The sequence below is a fragment of the Panthera leo genome, chromosome E1 (assembly GCF_018350215.1).
Source record: "Panthera leo isolate Ple1 chromosome E1, P.leo_Ple1_pat1.1, whole genome shotgun sequence".
Taxonomy (NCBI): Eukaryota; Metazoa; Chordata; class Mammalia; order Carnivora; family Felidae; genus Panthera; species Panthera leo.
Genome location: NC_056692.1, coordinates 41,343,787 through 41,360,662, shown reverse-complemented (window position 1 = coordinate 41,360,662; position 16,876 = coordinate 41,343,787). Strand labels below are relative to the sequence as shown.

At 48.5% G+C, this 16,876-nt stretch overlaps 1 long non-coding RNA gene and 1 other non-coding gene across 2 annotated transcripts; both read left to right on the top strand.

Moving 5' to 3' along the window:
• Window positions 1-9,054: 9,054 nt before the first annotated feature.
• Window positions 9,055-9,245, top strand: LOC122207497. Its single transcript, XR_006196908.1, has one exon. It is a non-coding gene; the product is annotated as a U2 spliceosomal RNA (small nuclear RNA).
• Window positions 9,246-9,607: 362 nt separating this feature from the next.
• LOC122207203 lies at window positions 9,608-12,092 on the top strand. The gene is made up of 3 exons (XR_006196714.1): window positions 9,608-9,703; window positions 10,239-10,378; window positions 11,694-12,092. It is a non-coding gene; the product is annotated as an uncharacterized LOC122207203 (long non-coding RNA).
• Window positions 12,093-16,876: the final 4,784 nt, after the last annotated feature.

Below are 16,876 nucleotides of genomic sequence, written 5' to 3'. Positions count from 1 at the left end.
CATACTTTTCCTTTTTTAATACACAACTCAACCCAAGAAGTAAGTATGGTTACTCCAAAAAGAAGAAACAGAAACACTGAAAGGTTAGGTAATTTGTCCAAGGTCACCCTGCTAGAAATTGGCGAAACTTGGCTCTGAGCAAATGTTGCAATGGCTGTGAAACTGAAAACATACAGAAGCAAAAAACACACAGATCACCTTATGTTTCTTCTGCAACCTTTGAAACTTCTTGAACATTTCTCCTGTATCTCCTGGGCCTCACAGCCACCATGGAAATTGTCACCTGATTATCTCATAAAAGCAATGAAGCTGGCAATCCCAGCCTACCTTCATCTTTCTTGTTTGCCAGAGGTGTTGATGAACAAATGGGAAGGTGGAGGTGGGGCAGGGAGAGGTGAAGGAAGGGGCCCAGCTTGTCAGGGCAGCACTGAGCCATTGGCCTACCCCAATTTGTCCCCTTTAAATAGGAGCTCCAGTTCCCTTCCCCCACCCCCCTCCACCCTGGAAGCCTTCTTCCATTAATGACCATCTTCCTTCCTGGCAGTCTCACCTCTGCAGCCCTTTCTCTCCACAAGATCACAGCCCAAGACCTACTGTATTGGGGTATTCACTACAGAGAACATTTGAACATTCGTCCATTGAACAATTATATATGGAGGGCCTGTTAGATTCAGAGCACACAGCCCAGGATAAGGACCTGCCTGCGTGGAATGTACATTATAGTGGGGAGTGAGGAGAGACAGGCAATGAATAAGCATATCATTGCAGGGGTGCCTGGGTGGCTGTCAGCTAAGCGTCCCACTTCAGCTCAGGTCATGATCTCATAATTCACGAGTTCAAGCCCCATGTCGGGCTCTGTGCTGACAGCTCAGAACCTGGAGCCTGCTTCAGATTATGTCTACCTCTCTCTGCCCCTCCCCTGCTCCCCTTCCTGGATGAAATTCCAGCGGCTTTGTCATTGTTCTTCCTCAGAGCTGTCTCCACACCAGACTAAGCCTTGAGCCCAGGAGCTGGTTCTTGTCATCTATAGCTCTCAGGTGCCCAGCACTGTGCCTGGCACATAAGAGGCAGCCAGGAAACCTTGCGGGAATTCATGAATGCGTGACAGAGTGATTGATGTACTGAGGGGTGTCCCTGAGTATGGGAACCGAGCATCCACCCTTAGCCTGGAAGTTTCCTGGTCTGGGGTTCCTGAGCCCTTGGGGGTTCTGTTGATAGTGGGTTAGCCAGGAACACCCATAAAACGCTGCATTTCTGGGCAAAGTCTGGGTAGTGTCGAACTCTCAGGTGTTAACTGAGGATGAGGGTCTTCTGAGAGGAGGAAAAACAGAGGCCAGGGGTGCAGATGACACTGGAGAGAGAAGACCCCCTCAGCCTGGCATGCTGAAACCCTGGGCTGAGAGTCATGGGGAGTCCTGTCCCTCACTAGTAGACTGGCTTAGAAAAGTCTTACCCCCCATCGGGAGCCTAGGTTTCCTCAGCATGTAACAAAGGGGGTATGGTGATTCCAGGTCCCTACCTCACTGATAACCCATACTCAGGAATAGCAGATGATAGGGGATGAAGGAGCTCATTGAGGAAATGGCTGAAGACATCCTTTTCCCCACAGCACCCTAACCTGTCTCAGGGCACAAATGAAGGGAGGAGAGGAGTCTGCAGGAGTGAAGAAGACGGATGCCCAAGAAGCAGCTGGCAGCTTGGGAATCACAAAGACGCATATTTCATTGTTTGTTTCTTTTTCTTTAAATCAACTCTACTCCCAGCGTGGTACTGGAATTCACAACCCTGAGATCAAGAGTGGCGTGCTCTAACCACTGAGCCAGCCAGCCACCCCACAAAGACCCATTTTTCAAATCCCAGTTTTGTTTCCTCAAGAACAAAAGGGAGAAAACACACCCTACCTCTTAGAATGAATGTGGGGGGGGAAAATGTGTGTTTAAGGGCCCCACAGGCACCCTTCTCCCCTACAGGCTGCGCTTTCAGATTCAAGACTCCCCAAACCCAGTCCCAGTCCCACGGCCCAGCCTCAGGGTTAGAAAGCAGTAGATGCTGCCCCCTGGTGGATATGCTTGTCACTGCCTGATCCCTGAAGAAAAGTGGAGGAGTGGGGGGGTTAAATACACAGGTTCCTCTACCTCCTTCTGAAGTCTTCCTTCGAGATAGGGCCTTTCCTACAGTTCGAGGTTGGGAATGAAAAACCCACCCTCTTCAAGTTTTTCTGTGGAGGTGGACCAGATGTAAATGAACATTATTTGAGCAGGAAATCTAATTTCAATTACATTTGCCATACTGTGACTGAGACCCTAATGACAGGTGCAGAGAGAAGGCTGAGGCAGGAGGAAGGCTGGGGAACTTATGAAGTTGTAGCCATTTTTCAGTGTCTGTGGGGACAGATCCACGTGGGGTGGATGTGCAGTGTCCATTTGCACAGGAGCCTGGCACTCAGGGGAGGCCTTGGCTGGGGGAGGGGATTTGGGTGGTCAGCAAGAAACAGGAGCGGGAGCCCCAGGAGAGTGATAATGTCCTGGAAACAAGGAACAACCAAACTTAGAAAGGCAGAGAAGAGGAGCAAAGGGAGAAAGCCGGGTCCATGCTCCAGAGGGAACAGGGTGACAGCTCAGTTATCCAAGCCAGGTGGGGCTGCTTGGAGCATTCACAACAGGGGCCAATCCCCGGTGACCTCATATGTTTGATTCGGTCTTTCTCATCTGATGGGAGGTTTCTCTGCCAAGCCCTCCATGTTGTCTTGCATACACTGAGAGGGAGTGTGGCTTCAAAAAGTGGTTCTCAAGTTTAAGAGTATATCAGAATCATCTAGAGGGCTTAATAAAACACAGATTGCTAAGTCCCACCTCCAGAATTTCTGATTCGGTCGGTGTCAGGCTCACAGGCCCCAAAATGTGCATTTAGGAGCACCTGGCTGGCTCAGTCAATAGAGCATCCGACTCTTAATCCCGGGGTTGTGAGTTCAAGTCTCGTGTTGGGCACGGAGACTACCTTTTTTTTTTTTTTTTAACAATGTGCATTTAGGGGCACCTGGGTGGCTCATTCAGTTAAGCAGTCGACTCGACTTCAGTTCGGGTCACGATCTCATGGTTCATGAGTTCGAGCCCCAAGTCAGCCTCTGTGCTCCCAGCATGGAGCCTGCTTCAGATCCTCTGTCTCCCTCTCTCTGCCCCTCCCCCACTCACCCTTGCATGCTCTCTCTCTCAAATAAAATAAATGTTAAAAAAATCTTTTAAAACGTGCATTTAAAAAAATGTTCATTTATAGCAAGTTCTCAGGTAATATTGATGGTACTGGTCTGGGGGCCACACTATGAGGACCACTGGCTTGGAAGATGAGTTCCAACCCTGACTTTAACATTTTCCGAGTCCTTGGGCAAATTATTTATCTTTCCAACCTTAACCTCTTCATCTGCCAAATGAGCTAATACTTAACTCGCATGGTTGTTATGAGAAGTAAATAAGGTTAAATGTGTGAAGCATTCATCAAAGCACTCATACAAAGACCTCAATACCTGGCAGCTAGTATGATAATGATATTAAATTAGTTTATCTCAACCAATAACAACAAAGAAATTGACCCAGGAAGCCAGTTGGATACGAAATATCTTCCTCAGATAACACACAAAGTGACACGTACAAATTGGTCGTTGACTGCCATTTCTTTTCCAAAGTATGTGACTTAGAGCATCACTTTTCAGTATTTCATGTACATATGAATCTCCAGTTCATGCAGATTCTGTTTCAGTAGGTGCTATAGACTGAATTGTGCCCCACTCTATTTATATATTGAAGCCCTACCCCCTAATGTGATGGTATTTTGAACTGAGGCCTTTGGGGGTGGTAATTAGGTTAGATACGGTCATGAGAATGGGGCCTTTGTGATGGGATTAGTTCCCTTATAAGAGGCACCAGAGCATGTTGTGTCTTTACCATGTAGAGAAGGTGGCCATCTCTGAGGCAAGAGGGCCCTAACCAGAGCCCTACCAGGCTGGATGCTGAACTGGGACTTCTAGCCTCCTCAACTGTGAGAAAAGACACTTCTGTTATTTAAGCACCTGATCTATGGAACTTTGTCATGGCAGCCATAGCAAACTAAGCCAGTAAGTAGGTCTGATGTGGTACCCAACATTCTGATTCCTAACCAGCTCCCAGGTGGTGCAGATACTGTTGCTCACAGACCACACTTTGAGTAGCACGGGTCTGAGAGAGTTACTGTAAAGGCTGTATATTTTCCCTGATGAGGAGTGTTTTAAATGTTCTGCAAAACTACAACAGAGATCTGTTATAATCCCAAGCCTCTAATGAGCCTAGCACATCATAGGCACTCAGCAAATTATTGTTAGATAAAGGAATGAATGAGCTAAGGGTTTTGTCTGACAGCTGGCTGCCTGGCCTAGTGGGAAGAACTTTGGACCTGGAAGACCTTTGGAAGTATCCAGGGTAAGTCAGGTAGCTTCTGTGAGCTGGATTTCTTCTCTGAGACATGGGAATGATAACACTGCCCAAGAGTATGGTAAAGATTAAATGAGGGGTTCCTGGTTGGCCCACTCAGTAGAGCATGTGACTCTTGATCTCAGAGTTGTGAGTTCAAGCCCTACCTTGGGGGTAAAGTTTACCTTTTTTAAAAAATGTGTTTTTTGGGGGCGCCTGGGTGGCTCAGTCGGTTAAGCGGCCGACTTCGGCTCAGGTCATGATCTCGCGGTCCGTGAGTTCAAGCCCCGCGTCGGGCTCTGTGCTGACAGCTCAGAGCCCGGAGCCTGTTTCGGATTCTGTGTCTCCCTCTCTCTGACCCTCCCCCATTCATGCTCTGTCTCTCTCTGTCTCAAAAATAAATAAACGTTAAAAAAAAAATTTTTTTTTAAATGTGTTTTTTTAAGATTAAGTAAGATTGTAACCAGGAATGTGTCATAAACAGCACCTGACTCACACACAGGGACACTAAAAAAAAAAAAAAAAAAAAGAAAAGAAAAAAAAGTCACAGGGTAAGCTGAGCCCCATGAACAAGTTTCTTGGCTTCTGAATTGGAACTCCTGACCCAAGGCTCATATTGGCCTCCTGCACCTGGAGGCTGGCCAGACTTTCCTGGTCAGGGTAGACAGTAAGGTTTGCAGCAAGCCCAGCTGGGAGGATAAGGGAATGGCAGGACAGGAAGGGCAAGGGAAGGAAAAAAATATATCTTGCTGTAGTTTTTATTTAATTTTTTATGTCAGCTTAAGAACCACATTTTGGAGGTATCTGGGTGGCTCAGTTGAGTAAGTGTCCAACTCTTGATTTCAGCTCAGGTCATGATCTCACAGTTTCTGAGTTAGACCCCCACATCAGGCTCCACACTGACAGTACGGAGCCTGCTTAGGATTCTCTTCTTCTCCTTTTCTTTCTGCCCCCCGCCCCCACTTGTACACAAGTGCTCTGTCTCTCTCTCTGAAAATAAATAAACTAAAAAGAAAAAAAGAAAAAAAAAACACTTTTTGTTTTCTGTGAATTGTCTGTGCCTGGCCTTTGTCCATTTTTTTTTTTCACTATATGGTTTGTCTGTTATAATTATTTGCAGGAGCTCTTTATATTTTAGAAAAAAAGTACTTTTTCTGTGGTCTGGGTTGCATATATTTATTTTATTTTATTTTTAATTAAACTAATTTTAATTTAATTTAATTTAAGTATTCATTGTTTAACTACATCCAAGTTAGTAGCATATACTGCAAAATGATTTCACGAGTAGATTCCTTAATGCCCCTTACACATTTAGCCCATCCCCCCCCCAACACATCCAGTAACCCTCTGTTTGTTCTCCATATTTATGAGTCTCTAATGCTTTGTCCCCCACCCTGTTTTTATATTATTTTTGCTTCCCTTCCCTTATGCTCATGTGGTTTGTATCTTAAAGTCCTCATATGAGTGAAGTCATACGATATTTGTCTTTCCTTGACAGACTAATTTTCCTTAGCACAATACCCTCTAGTTCTATCCACATACTTGCAAATGACAAGATTTCATTCTTTTTAATTGCCGAGTAATACTCTATTGTGTATATATATATATCATATATATATATATCATATATATATGTGTGTGTGTATATATATATCATATATATATACATATGAGATATATATATATATATATATATATATATATATGATATATATATATACACCACATCTTCTTTATCCATCATCCATTGATGGACATTTGGGCTCTTTCCATACTGTGGCTGTTGTCGATCGCGTTGCTATAAACATTGGGGTGCATGTGCCCCTTCGAAACAACACACCTGCATCCCTTGGGTAAATACCTAGTAGTGCAATTGTCGGGTCATAGGGTATTTCTATCGTTAATATTTTGAGGAAACTCCATTCTGTTTTCCAGAGTGGCTGCACCAGTTTGCATTCCCAGTAGCCGTGCAAAAGAGATACTCTTTCTCCACATCCTCGCCGACATCTATCGTCGTCCGAGTTATTAACGTTAGCCATTCTGACAGGTGTGAGGTGGTAACTCGTGGTGGTTTTGATTTGTATTTCCCTGACGATGAATGTTGTTGAGCATGTTTTCACGTGTCGATTGGCCATCTGGATGTCTTCTTTGGAGAAGTGTCTATTCACGTCTTTTGCCCGTATCTTCCCTGGATTATTTGGTTTTGGGTGTGGAGTTTGATAAGTTCTTTATAGATTTTGGATACTAACCCTTTATCTGATATGTCATTTGGACATATCTTCTCCCATCCAATCAGTTGCTTTTAGTTTTGCTGATTGTTTCCTTTGCAGTACAGAAGGTCCCAGTAGTTCATTTTGCTTTTGTTTCCCTTGCCTCCGGAGACCTGTTGAGTAAGAAGTGCTACGGCCGAAGTCAAAGAGGTTTTTGCCTTTTTCTCCTCTAAGATTTTGATGGTTTTCTATCTGACATTAAGGTGTTTCATCCATTTCGAGTTTATTTTTGTGTGTGGTATAAGAAAGTGGTCCAAGTCCACTTTTTCTGCATGTTGCTGTCCAGCTTTCCCAGCACTATCTGCTGAAGAGACTGTCTTTATTCCATTGGATACTCTTTCCTGCTTTGTCAAAGATTAGCTGGCCATATGTTTGTGGATCCATTTCTGGGTTCTCTATTCCGTTCCATTGATCTCAGTGTCTGTTTTTGCAAGAGTACCATACTGTCCAGATGATTACAGCTTTGCAATACATCTTGAAGTCTGGGAGTGTGATGCCTCAGCTTCAATTTTCTTTTTCAAGATTGCTTTGGCTATTTGGGGTCTCTTCTGGTTCCATACAAACCTTGGGATTGCTTCTTCTAGCTCTATTGAAGAATGCTGGTGTTATTTTGATAGGGATTGCACCAATATTCGTTGTTAACTGATTTGTCGTTAATCTCCTGTAACGTGATGTGACACACCTGGGCAGGTGCTGGGAGCAGAGACCGGACAGACCCCGTTCCTGCCCTGGGGGTGCATCCAGCTGCAGACGGGGACTGAGACACCTGCGCGGCCGGCCAGAACACCAGGCAGAACAGGAAAGCCAAAGAGAGATGAACAATTGCTTGGGGCGTTCAGATGATAGCAACCCCCCTCTCAGCAAAACCCAATGAGCGAGTATAAGATGGTCTGTCTGATACAGGGGCCCCCGGATGGCTCAGTCGCTTGAGCGTCCAACATGGGCTCAGGTCTTGAACTCGCGGTTCCTGGGTTCAAGCCCCGCCTCAGGCTCTGTGCTGACTCACAGTCAGGAGCCTGCTTCAGATTCTGTGTCTCTGTCTCCCCGTCTCCCTCTGCCCGTCCCCTGTTCATTCTCTGTCTCTCAAAAATAAATAAACGTTAAAAAAAAAATAAATAAAAAAAAAAAAGGATGGTCTCATACACTCATATCTGAACAGAGATCTGGGATTAGGAGGCGCAAAGAGTCCTATGTCGTCAGGTCAGGTGCAAGCGAAGCCCATTATGTATCGTTTCATGTGCACTTCATTCATTCATTCACCAAATTTCTTTTTTTCTTAGTTTTTATTTAAGTTTATTTATTTATTTTGAGGGAGAGAGAGAGAGAGAGAGAGAGAGAGAGAGGGAGAGAATCCCAAGCAGGCTCTGTGCGGTCAGAGAAGAACCCGATGCGGGGCTCCATCTCACAAATCGTGAGGTCAAGACCTGAGCCAAAGTCAAGAGTCGGACCCTTAACCCACCGAGCCACCCAGGCGCCCGAAATTTCTTTTTTTCAACAAAGATTTCTCTGGTGCCACATGTGTGCTGAGCACTGTCCAGCAGCTAGGGGCTAAAAAAGCTATTGATAGGATTCATTCACAGAAAGAAGCAGGAATAGACGCAAGGGCTGGAGCTGGGAGGGATGGGGGGGGGGGGGGGGGGGAATCCCTCCAGCGGCCCAGCCCCGCCTCCCGAGATGTGGCAGGCCCCCCTCCCTGCTCTACACTTTCTACCACCTGCCTTCCGCCTTGCAGGCAGGCTACCACCGGCTCCGGGAAGCCCCTCCCGCAGACCTGCCGCTCCCCTGACTCAGAATGAGCTGCTCGACCGACAGATACCAAGGTCGTCTTTGCGCCGGCGTGCGACCAACTTAACACGGTAAGGTCTCGGCGTTTCTAGGGAAAGGGTCTTGCGACTTTGCCTTTCCTCAAGAAGACCCTCCGCCAAGAGGTCCCTTCCACAGGCCCCTCTTGACGGCACCCCCAATCGTCTTTGGTCCTGTCTTTAGTCTCCGTTATGCACAAAAGCGGAGACCGACCGCCCGGCGCGGCTTCGACTCTCGGCGCGCGGAAGCGATCGCGGGGTCCGGTGGGCCCGCTTTAGCCACGCCTCCGCGGGCGGGAAAAGGCGGGGAATTCAAATTAGGAACGGCGTTGGGTGAGAGCGACGAAGCGTCGACAGAAACACAGTTTCTCTTTTAAAAGGTAGAGATTTAAAAATCTGCACAAGAGCCTGCTGCCTAGTGTGGCTCCCATACCAAAGTCCGAGAAGCGAGGGAAGTGAGACCTCGAAGGAGGGTGACCTGGCTCACCGTGAGTGTAATGTGGATGAGGGCAGGGCGGTGGCGGGGAGGCGGGCACGGGCGGTATCGCTTCTCGGCCTTTTGGCTAAGATCAAGTGTAGTATCTGTTCTTATCAGTTTAATATCTGATACGTCCTCTATCCGAGGACAATATATTAAATGGATTTTTGGAGCTGGGAGATGGAATAGGAGCTTGCTCCGTCCACTCCGCGCATCGACCTGGTATTGCAGTACTTCCAGGAACGGTGCACCCCCAGCTTGGGGGACAACTTCTGTGGTATCTAAAGTCAGTTCTTGCATGTTTTACGTATCATTCCTGTAAGTGCTTGCTTATGTTGTGTTTTTTCTCGGGAAACTTGGAACTTTTTCTCTACAGGCAGGTGTGATGTACGCTTTGCGGGAACTTACCTGCTCCCCTTGGCAAGTAGCTTGGGAGAAGACGCGCATGTGCTTCTGGTTGTTGGTTCTGGTTCTTGGTACCACGCAGTACGGGGGGAGGGGTGCTCACTCCCGTGACAAGTCTTACAGGTGGACCTATCTCTGCTACTCTTTGTCTTTCGTGCTTCTGTGTGGGGCGTGTGGAAATTTAACAGCTGACGTCTTTAAACGCTAGTTCTCTCTTCGATGGAAGGCTGCTGCGAGATCCATCGCGGGAAGCCCATACCCCCACGTGGTGTATCTCCTGAACCGCGCTTCTTTTTACCTTCTGCCCCGGTAAGACGTGTTCGTAACCTCATCAACGTTCGTGGTTCGTGGTACGAGTCGGACGTCGCCACGTAGTTAAAAGTCGAGGCTTCACGGCCCCGGAAGGTCTGTGACATATCTTTCTTTTACAACCCCTTAAAAGTGTCCATTGTTGACGCACGCCTTCCAAGAGTGGACCGGGCCAAATGTGGGTGCGGGCTGTAGTCTGCCAACCCCTGGTATAAAACACCTTTCTGTCTTGTCATGGAGATGCCTCCCTTCAGGCTTCTTGACAGTCCGCTGCCACAACTAGAGAAAGGCCTTACATTTACAAGTGGCTGTGGCTCGTGACCAAAGTGGAAACGGAGAGTTCCTGCTCACTTGTGTCTCCCGGGTTTTCCATCCATGTTAATTAAGTACATTTGTTGAGCACGCACACTGTACACTCTTCATTAAATACCTTTGTGTTGGCGGACGTTTCCAGGGTTTCTTCCTTAAACGCGTGGTTCCTGCAGTTTCCCTCCACCTGTCATCACCAGGACTTTCGTATACTCATATGTTTTAGGGCAGATCAGGATTAAAATCTCTGCCAGCGCTCAAGAGGACTCATGATTATAACAACTGAATGAATCTAGGGGCGCCTGGGTGACTCAGTCAGTTAAGCATCCAACTCCTGGTCTCGGCTAGGTCATGAACCCTCAGTTGGTGAGTTTGAGCCCCACCTCGGGCTCTGGGCTGACAGCGCGGAGCCTGCCTGGGTTTCTCATTCTCCTCTTTCTCTGCCCCCTCCCCGACTCACGTTCTCTCTCTCTCTCTCTCTCTCTCTCTCTCTCAAAATAAACAAATAAGTAAATATTTTAAAAATTAGAAAAGAAAAGAAAGAAGAATGCTGAAAACTTTCCGAATTCTGGAGGGATCATGTAGGGAGAAAAAGTAAATGTTTCATATTTGTTTACAAAGGTATAATTTGCCAATTGTCGATAGCTTAAGAGAAAAGATAAAAAAGGTTTCAAAAAAAATCTGGAAACACAAAACATTAAAGAACAAGCAATGAAGTCATAAAAATGATCCTCCTCCTCAACTCATTCAGTCTCATGTAATTAATATTTATTCTACTTGAGTCCAGTTTTTCCATTAGTTGTGGAAATTTTTACCCAGTTCTGTTTTGTGATCTTAGACTTATCAAAAACTTGGACTTGCCAGGGCGCCTGGGTGGTTCAGTTGTTTAAGTGCCGGGCTCTTGAGTGCAGCTCGGGTCAGCATCTCATGGTTTGTGGGATCTAGCCCTGGGTGGGGCTCTGTGCTGACAGCACAGAGCCTGCTTGGGATTCTCCCTCCCCCCCGCTCCCCCCCCCCCCCGGCCCTCCCACACTTTCTCTCTCTCTCTCTCTCCCTCTCTCCCTCTCTCCCTCTCTCTCCCTCCCTCCCTCTCAAAATAAATAAACTTAAGGGAGAGAAAGAAAGAAAGAAAAAGAAATTGAACTTGTCAAAGTACAAGGGATGGATGAAATCGGTCCCCATCATGGAGTGTTACCATCTGAGGGGGTCTCAACAGGAAGCCTGGGCTTACACACCCTCTTGTGTCTGACACCTGGATGGCCTTGAACCTTCCGGTCTCAGGACCTTGGTTTTCTTGTCACCTAAGTTAAGCACAGGATGGATGACTCCCAAGGTGCTGGGAGGTCCTGACGCACAGGGGGCGGCGGGGGGGGGGGGGGGGTCCATCCCTTAGCTGCTCCCTGCTTCCCCCTGCTGCCCCCAAAGAGAAAAAGAAAATCGGTTCATGGGCTGAGATGATGACTCAGCCCTAGAGGTGGTTGGCGCAGTGCAGGTAAAGGAGCCGGCTGCCTGCCTGGCAACCCACTTTGGATCTTAAACACCTGGCCAGGCACCCAATGTTCTGCCCTCAGCAGCCAGGTGTCCAGCTCCTTGAATCAGCCCCCCACACATCTGAGTCTGTCTCCCAAGTCCGGTTAGCTTGAAATCTCTTTCTGAAAGTGTGCTTTTCTCATCCGTTAAGTGGGGATCGTGAACGCTGATTGATCCACTTTCCTCAGAACGTGGATGGGAACGAGAGGACCCGTCAGTCGCAAAGACGCAAAACCAACCAGCCAAAAGTAAGGGTTCCCTTAATTCTGTGGGAGGAAGCAGAGCAAGAAAGCTGAGGATGTTGGGAGGTGGGGCCTCGGCAGCCTGGATCTCTTTGGATGTAAAATACGATAAGTAACACCTTCTCTTTGGGATTGTTGGAAGACCAAAAGAACAATGTGGGGATTTGCCGGCCCGGCCCACGGTGGGTGCCCAAGGATGGCAGGCAAGTTTTGAAGCCCGGTTCTTGGGGGAGTCTAACTCGTTTTATGGATCCAGTCTAGCTGGGCATGAAACTTGCTGTCCAGCACACAAACCCTGATATTCTAGCCCCGGGATCCCGAACGCAGTCGGGGCGGGAGGTTGGGGGGCGGGGAGGGATGGGGGGGCAGGTACTCTGCTGGCCCTTGCAACTGCCTTGATCACGTGTAACTATCCAGGGTTTTCAGGCTGGCTTGGGGTAACACCGCCCGGCCCCATCAAAGAAATGCAGCGTGAACAGTCCCACACCTCTCGGCTCCTGTCTCTCAAGGAACATGCAAGTGAATCTAATTAATGATCTTCAGTATCTTCTGTGCTTTTTTATTATCCCATCCACAGTTCCTGGAGCCTTCCGGTCACTTACAATTCAAACAAAAGAAACACCAAAAAGTTAGCTCGTGTGTCATGGGCTCCTTTTCTCTGTCTCGGCACCAGAAGGTTCTAGAAACCGTTTGCAGACTCTCCTCAGGGACTCAGAAGGTCAGGGTGAGAGAAGGGTGGAGAGAAATTGGTTTGCATATATCGGTAGTGAGAGTGGAGATCCTGAGGAATATATCTGCTGCTTCTGCCGGTCTCTCTCCCTCAGTCATCAAGTGCCGTAGCCGAGCACTTCTCAAACGGTCCCGTGCGCGCGCACACACACACACACACACACACACACACACACACACACACCACACGCGCACGCGCGCGCGCCAGGAGAGTCTTGTTAAGAAGCCCGTGGTCCTGCGTTTCCAGCATGCTCACGGGACCCTAATGCTGCTGATCTGGAGACCTCGCTTTGAGCGGCGAGACTGCGGTAAAATGTCCCACCTCGGGTCTTTTGTATTTATTTTTTTTTTTAAGTTTATTTACTTATTTGTGTGTGTGGGTGTGTGTGTGAGAGAGGGAGAGGGAGAGGGAGGGAGAGAGAGAGAGAGAGAGAGAGAGAGAGAGAGAGAGAGAGAGAGAGAGAGAGAGAGAATGGGGGGGGGAGCAGAGAAAGAAGAGAAAGAAGTCCGAGCAGGCTGTGCGCTGTCAGCGCGAAGACCGCCATGGGGTTCAAACCCAAGAACCGTGAGATCACGATCTGAAGCTGAAATCAGGAGTCGGACGCTCACCTGACCGAGCCACCCAGACGCCCCTGGAGTCATTTTAAAAACAGGGTATATGTGACCCTAACGTGGCCAGCCGTTGCTAGAAAAAACAATCTCCCTTGCCCACTGCCAAGTCAGACAGACGGACCGGGTTCTGATGGGAGTCACAGAAGCAAAAGCTTTTGTGTGTAACTGGAGAAAAAGGAGAGGGGAGAAGAATTGAGAGCGGAGGGGAGGGGAGGGGAAGTCAGACAAAACAAAATGGCATGTCTCTCCGACCGGGTCTCTTCAACTAGTTGTGAAAGCTGAGGGGACAAAAAAGAACCCCATGGAGGGGCGCCTGGGTGGCTCAGTCGGTTGAGTGTCCGATTTTGGCTCAGGAGCAAGAGGACAGGGTAGACGTGGAGATGAAGGCAGGGCTGCCGCAGGGCCAGGTAAAAAAACACAGATGCGGTGGGGATTGGACTTGAGGACGCTGTCCTCCTGGGCTGGCAGGGACCCAACAGCCCTGCCAGGCCTGAGGAGGGAACACTCAGGAGCGCCTGGAGTTGGAGTTGGTGTCCTCGGCAGCGGGCGGGGGGGCAGACACCCTCCTGCTGTGCGTGGGCATCCCCAAGGCTCTGTGGGGGTGTGATGGTAGTAGCTGAATGGCCGCAGAAGAGGACTGGAAGAGCTTGGCAGATGCCCCTTGCCGACCCAGGGCCCACAGGTGCCAGTCATGGAGTAGGTGTGATACTGGAGAATCAGTTGAATCAAAATTTTAAGTTTGTTTATTTATGCATATGTTTGTGTTTTGAGTGAGAGAGACAGAGACAGAGACAGAGAGAGAGAGAGAGAGAATCCCAAGTAGTCTCCGCACTGCCCATTGAGGGGCTCGAACTCACAAACTGTGAGATGGTGACCTGAGCCGAAATCAGGAGCCGATGGTTGCTTAACCAGCTGAGCCGTCCAGGCACGCCTGCATCAAAAATGTTAAAAACAGGTTATCAGAAGAATTTTTAATAGAAAAATCCAGGGGTGCCTGGCGGGCCAGTGGGTAGAGCATGTGACTCCTGATCTTGGAGTTGTTGTGAGTTCGAGCCCCACGTTGGGTGTAGAGATTACTTAAAACTAAAATCTTTTTAAAACGAGAGAGAGAGAGAGAGAAGAAAAATCCGGAAATATATCTAAATACGTATGAGGACTTTTTTTTTTTTTTTTTTTTTTTTTACATGATCAGGGTGGCGTCTGAACCTGACAGTCCGTGGGCTATTCCGTATAGGATGCCGGGACGGCTGGGTAGCCATCCAGAAAAAGTAACGTCAGACTTATACTCCCAATTCCTACACTAGGACGGATACGAAGAAGTGTGCTCTGTGCTCGAGGTGGAAATGCAAAATGATGAACAATTTAAAGGACAGCGGGCAAAGAATAGAGACACTCAGTAACTTGACCAAACTCACAAGAAGCCGGTGCGTGAACTGGAATGAGAAACCATTAATTTGCAATGGGAAATACTCCTTTGCGATGACAGAACACGCATGTCTGCCATCCCAGGCACCTCATTGCACAGATCAAGATGCCCGTGAAGTTCCGTGAGGGAGCCCGGTGGGGCGCCTGGCTGGCTCCGTCAGAAGAGCATGGGACTCTCGATGATCTCAGGGTCGTGAGGTCGTGAGTTCAGACCCCATGTTGGGCATGGAGCCTACTTTAAATAAATAAATAAATAAATAAATAAATAAATAAATAAATAAGCACGCACGCACGCATGCACAAGATGGCCAGGTAAACGTGGAAGCGAGCAGAAAGTTGGTAGAACGCAGTGAGGGTCATAATTACCACAAGCCAGGAGGTCTGCTGATCACCTTCCATATGTAGAGATCACATTATATAATACTTATTCATTCATTTATTTGACCAAATATACGAAGTGTCCAGTATATGCCAGGTACTGTCCTAAGCACTGGAAATATAACTGTGGACTATGGAATAAAGAACAAAAACAAACAAACAAAAAACAGGTAAGGGAGAACAGGGGCCCTGAGTGGAGGAGGGAAGATTAAGATTATATGCCTGCTGTTAGTACTCTCGCTTTCCAGATGAGGAGCTACAGAGAAGTGAATGGCCTGAGGTGTTTTTCCCTGTGCTTGGTTCTCACAGATATACTACGTACCAAACATGTCTTGTTATTCCCTCTTTTTTAAAAAATGTTTGTTTCTTTGTTTATTGGGGGGGGGGGGGGGCGAGCGCGCGCATGAGCGCACGATCGAGGGAGGGGCGGAGAGAGCAGGAGACCGAGGATCCGAAGCAGGTTCTGTGCTGTTGGCGCAGAGCCGGATGAGGGGCTCCATCCAACTCACCGACCCTGAAGATCAGGACCAAAGCCAAAGTGGGGCGCTTAACCGACTGAGCCACCCAGGCACCCCACGTGTCGTTATTTCTAATAATTCTCATCATCTTAGTTTACAGGACAATGGGCAAATGGTTTATTGAAGGGGGAGGGTGAAGCGAGGAGGACAAGGTCCACGTTAGGTCACACTAGGCAAACTGGGTTTAGAGGGCTTCCGTCCTGTCCGCGCCCGCACACCTACCTGTGTGTCAGGCTCAGCAACTCTTAGTCTCCTCCTGGGCTGGACACACAAGAATAACTTTTCTCTTTCTTTCTTTCTTTCTTTCTTTCTTTCTTCTTTCCTTCCTTCCTTCCTTCCTTCCTTCCTTCCTTCCTTCCTTCCTTCCTTTCTTTCTTTCTTTCCAGTGCTCTTTCCAGGCCCTGAGCTCTTGACTTCCTAGACCTTATCCAGCCTCTTCCACCAACTAAGCTGTGTGGTCTTGGACAAATTGCTTAACCTCTCTGTCTCAACTGTTCCATCTGTAGGTAAACTTTGCAAGTTTGACCCGAAAAGAAAGCCCTGGGCACAAGTCGGACCCAAACAACCAACGTGTCCTATTGTATTGTGTACTGCCGCTCCGTTGTTTCAGTGTCACAATCGATGGCCCCTTCACTGGTACCTCGTGGGACCCAGGACCCATATTCTAGACGGCTTAAATTGAGGTCACCTCATTAGCTACGTTTCGTGCTCCCTCGACCCCATTCAGGAAGGCACGAAGGTTTCCACCTCTTGACCCGGGACACTGGAGGCTCGACTGGGGTCGGGTCAAGTAGCGTGCCCAAGAGCCCTGCTGACCAAGGCAGGGTAGCAGCCCTGTTAGGGCCCAATCTCGGGTCCCAACTTCTCTCTGGAGCCCTTTCCAGGAGACCTCAGCCGGGCGCTTCTCGGTTCCCAGCACCCTGGATACAGCAAGCCCCGTAGGGTCCTACAGTGATGACGGGACGGGACGACGTTCTTCAAACTCGGACCACTCTGCTCCAGCCCCCTTCCACACTCCCCAGTTCCCAGACCCCCATCCCCACCTCCCCCTTGGTCCTGCCTTTACGCAGGCAAAAGCTTTAAACCAACTGAGAGCTTGGCCTCAACCTAGGTTCTGCTCCAGCCCACAAAGCCCTTCAAGAGAACTGGGAAATGGTGCGCGCGGTTACACCTCGCCGCGCGGAAGGGGCGGGGCATTCAAATGAGAAATGGCCTCTGGGTGAGCGCGACGAAGCAAAGACAGAGAACACAATTTCTCTTTTAAAAGGCAGAGATTTAAAAATCTGCACAAGAGCCTGCTGCCTAGTGTGGCTCCCATACCAAAGTCCGAGAAGCGAGGGAAGTGAGACCTCGAAGGAGGGTGACCTGGCTCACCGTGAGTGCAATGTGGATGAGGGCAGGGCGGTGGCGGGGAGGCGGGCACGGGCGGT